Source organism: Limulus polyphemus, unplaced genomic scaffold (assembly GCF_000517525.1).
Source record: "Limulus polyphemus unplaced genomic scaffold, Limulus_polyphemus-2.1.2 Scaffold315, whole genome shotgun sequence".
NCBI lineage: Eukaryota > Metazoa > Arthropoda > Merostomata > Xiphosura > Limulidae > Limulus > Limulus polyphemus.
The window spans coordinates 666,810-671,527 of record NW_013665925.1 but is presented as its reverse complement, the minus strand read 5'-3'; the positions used below and the strand labels follow the sequence as shown (position 1 = coordinate 671,527).

Genomic DNA, 4,718 nt, shown 5'->3' with positions numbered 1-4,718 from the left:
TTTCATTTAATAAATGTTTCGTTTTGATATATAAGTTGTTCGGGTTTTTTCATCTAGAAAAAGCAACATTCATTTCTTTACGACCTATTAGTTCTGTGCTATAATAAATAATCTGTATAGTATTGAATGTTCAGAGTAGAATCACTAATCATAGAACGCTAAGAAGTAATCTCTAGAAAATGTTTGCAGAGATTGATTTGTAGATGATTTTAAGAAGACAGTGTATATAATGTGACGGATGATACACACACCTTGAAAAATAACATTTATAACAGCTAATGTGTAGGAAAGAGTCTATAAACATCTATAATCATTAACCTACAAAAATGTGTAAACCGTTAAAGAAGGATATTTATGGACGTTTGGGCTTTCTCAGGAGGATGGTAGAAGTGATTATAGCCTTGCACGTAATCAATGGTGTTAACCACTTAAGAAAGTAGCAAGACGAAGTTGTTTTTCTATATTTTAAGAAAAAACTGATATTTTTTCTATATGTAATGGTTATTCATTATACCCTAATTGAAATCTCAGATATCTTTTAAGCAAGAAAAACAAGTGTCATTCAAAACTTAAGTAATTCATGTGATCTAAATTGTAAGCAAATTATTTACGATTTGTCTTAGAACAAAGCCATAGGGGGATACTTACTGTGTCTACCTCGGGGATTCGAACCCCAGATTTTAGCGTTGTAATTCTGTAAAATTACCACTGACCTAACGGGATTATTTACGATTTAAAGACTAGAGTTTTTTATATTCTATACATTTTAAGAAACTGGGACTAAATCTAGTTATAGTTTATCAGTTTCGAGCCATGCAACCACTGAGGACAATGGTTTTGGCAGTACACATAGCTACTTTCATTGTATTATGAAACTCTAGTCTCGAAAAAAATAAAAATAAAGTCGAACAACATTAAGGACAAATGCGTTATGGAACATGGAATAAGAATTTAGTGCTACATTTGAAACTAAATCGTTTTCTTTTTTCTTTCTTTTAAAAAAAATGGTTCAGATTTTCAGATTTAGAACCCTTTTTAATATGCCCTGGAATTCTGGATGAAAAACAAAACAAGAACTTTTTAGTGTTGTTGTCTGTAAAATATCACTAGTTACGTTACTGTTGTTAGTGAAGAGATGAAAGAAACTGTTGAACCAAGAGAGACTTTTATAAATTCTGACAAAATGTTCAAATCGTATAATGCCAGGAGTTCTTGTACAGTGAAAGTTCGTACTTCAATTTGCTTGTTTTTGTTTTTTGAAGCACTTGTTAGAGAATACTTCCCGTAATCACAGAACGTGAATTGTAGAAAGTTACAGCTGACTTGGACAGTACTGGAGTAACTTTAGGTACTACTTTAAGATTTATTTCGTCCTTCATACATTTACATATGGTTTATTAACTTAAGGGTTTCCTATTACTGTCTGATTTTTTATGATTCTTTCATTTGTATGGACATTATAACTCTTCATACTTTTCAACTATAACTATTCTAGCAGTATATAAAAAATACAACTTCAGTTGTGCATTTTTTAAACACACAGACATCCACACTGAAAGAGTGGATCAGGCTATTGGGCTTTGCTGCTAAACTTGGTGGTCTATTGTTAGTTTTGGTTGTTGTTGTTGTTGTTTTTCGCTTCTTGATGGGATGAGTAGTAAAATTGAAAGCTAACTTTTAGTTACAAAACCTGTAGGTTTTTAGAAATTCACATTTAGAAAGACCACACTAACCGTCAGGGATATGTAGCAAATTAGTGGATTCAAAGATGCGAATATGATTCATGATTATTTAGTGCTAAGCTGTAACGTTAAGCTAACATTTAGATTTCAATATCAAGGAATAAATTTAAACCAATTACAGTTAGCTACTATTTTGATAATGAATTTGGCTTACCTTGGATCTCTGTGAGGAAGGATACTGGAGAGGGCGGATCGGTAAAGTGCACCACCACAGAACTTGTTGAGCGTGAGAAGATCTCTCCTGCGTTTTCAATTCTAAAGCTGGTAGCCTTTTTATTTATATACGTTTGTGGTCCTTTGAGATGGCGCTACGAGCAGTTGTTTCCTCCTACACCGCTACTGGGCAGCGAATCAATGGCAAAGAAAGAAACTTTGGGTTTCAAAACAAGTCAAGATTAATACTGCAAAAACTGTTTGGGTGTAAGGAACACCTGTTTACTACAGCGGAACTGATTATCCCGCTCAGCCAACACATACATAGCTTTGGATATGACTAAATACATGTTGTGTTTATCCAGTTATTTTCCTATTTCTCCGGAGCTTTCCAATCAAGGTTCTAGGAAAGAGATTACGACATTTGGATTGGGGTTGATTTTATAGACAGCTGCTACCACCAGATACTGTAAATAACTGAAAGTGAGGCAAAAGTAACAAGAGAGTCTTTAGTTGTATTGCATTTTATTCTACGAGTGTTCATAACATGTAGAGTAACAACAAAAATGTAGGGAAATGAGAGGAAGCTTACAAAATATGAATCAATTTTTAGAAATAAAAAAATATATATAATAGGTGGGAATGGGAAAAGACAGAGTGGAGAAACAGCGTCATGAAAAATATCGTCAAAAAGAAAGCTGGTGAAAGTAAACAACAAAGAAGTACTAAGAGCTAAAGTGACAGTTGGTTATTGCAGAGTGAGGCAAGGAAGCGCGAAAAGTCAGTTAGAGAAAGCTGGAGAGAATAAGTGTTAGTGAACAGCCACAAGGGAAATGTCAAAAGCAAATACCTGAATTAGAGACTTTAAAAATGAATATAGGAGATACAGTCAAATTTTAAGGTGCAGGGAAGCTAGAATATACATAGTGTGGGGGACATGGGTGGGAGAGACTAAAGAGAAAAATGGAAAGAAGTAGGATGAAAAATATTGTGATAAAAGCTAAGATAGAAAGAAAGTAGGTTGAATAGACACGGTATAAAGAATTAGCAAAGAAAAACTGTGATGAACAAGAAAAACCGAAAAATAATGTATTAATAATAGATAGAGTTAATGTGATAGATACAAGTTGGACGATGCGGTAATAGTCACGTCACAATAGTCGAAAAGTAAAAATGAACATAGTAGAAATAAGAATAAGAAAATGGATATAAATGTATACTTAAAACAAAATTAAGTTCGTTTGTTTGCTGTTAATTTTAGTGTTGTATAAGTCTTCAGACTTACCACTGAGCGAAAAGTTGGAAATTAAATAAGGATATCAAAAATTAAACTAAAATGATAATAAGTGAAAGATAAATAGAGATCCGAGAAACAGAACAAAAATGTCAGCTTGAGAAAGTAAAATGCATATTCTAAAATATCGAGAGAATGAAAGAGAGAGAGAGAGAAAACAAATAAGCTAGTGAGGTGAGTGAATGATAAAGAAAATAAAAGTCAGTGAAAATACAAAGAGAAAACGAATTCATTTTAAAACTGGCATGGTAGACTAATCTGTGATGTTTCAAGAAAATAAACTATTACTTTACTGAACACATATGAAACGGTTTTCAGTAGCAAGGTGTTTCTACAGTTATTGACGTGAGAAGGTTTACAGTAACAATATGTTTCTACAGTTACTGACGTGAGAAGGTTTACAGTAACAAGATGCTTCTACAGTTACTGACGTGAGAAGGTTTACAGTAACAATATGCTTCTACAGTTACTAACGTGAGAATGTTTACAGTAGGAAGATGCTTCTACAGTTACTGACGTGAGAAGGTTTACAGTAACAAGATGTTTCTACAGTTACTGACGTGAGAAGGTTTACAGTAACAAGATGCTTCTACAGTTACTAATGTGAGAAGGTTTACAGTAACAAGATGTTTCTACAGTTACTAATGTGAGAAGGTTTACAGTAACAAGATGTTTCTACAGTTACTGACGTGAGAAGGTTTACAGTAACAATATGTTTCTACAGTTACTGACGTGAGAAGGTTTACAGTAACAAGATGCTTCTACAGTTACTAATGTGAGAAGGTTTACAGTAACAAGATGTTTCTACAGTTACTAATGTGAGAAGGTTTACAGTAACAAGATGTTTCTACAGTTACTGACGTTAGAAGGTTTACAGTAGGAAGATGTTTCTACAGTTACTGACGTGAGAAGGTTTACAGTAACAATATGTTTCCACAGTTACTGACGTGAGAAGGTTTACAGTAACAAGATGATTCCACAGTTACTGACGTGAGAATGTTTACAGTAACAATATGTTTCTACAGTTACTGACGTGAGAAGGTTTACAGTAACAAGATGATTCCACAGTTACTGACGTGAGAATGTTTACAGTAACAATATGTTTCTACAGTTACTGACGTGAGAAGGTTTACAGTGACAATATGTTTCTACAGTTACTGACGTGAGAAAGTTTACAGTAGGAAGGTGTTTCTACAGTTACTGACGTGAGAAGGTTTACAGTAACAATATGTTTCTACAGTTACTGACGTGAGAAAGTTTACAGTAGGAAGATGTTTCTACAGCTACTGACGTGAGAAGGTTTACAGTAACAATATGTTTCTACAGTTACTGACGTGAGAAAGTTTACAGTAGGAAGGTGTTTCTACAGTTACTGACGTGAGGCTGTTTATAGTAGGAAGATATGTCTACACCTACTTACGAGAAATGTTTAGAAAAAGGTTTGTTTGTTTGTTTTATCGTCAAGCACAAGGATAAACAATGGGTTATATGTGCTGTGCCTCCGCAGGTATTGAAACGTTGTATAAGTC

General features: G+C 33.8%; 1 protein-coding gene across 1 annotated transcript in view; it reads right to left on the bottom strand.

Annotated features, from left to right (window-relative positions):
- Positions 1-2,009, bottom strand: part of LOC106457310 (insulin-1-like) — a 9,799-nt gene extending 7,790 nt beyond the window's left edge. The window contains exon 1 of the mRNA XM_013916704.2: positions 1,897-2,009. The gene's annotated coding sequence lies outside the window, so the exon portion shown is untranslated. The remainder of the gene's footprint in view (positions 1-1,896) is intronic.
- Positions 2,010-4,718: the final 2,709 nt, after the last annotated feature.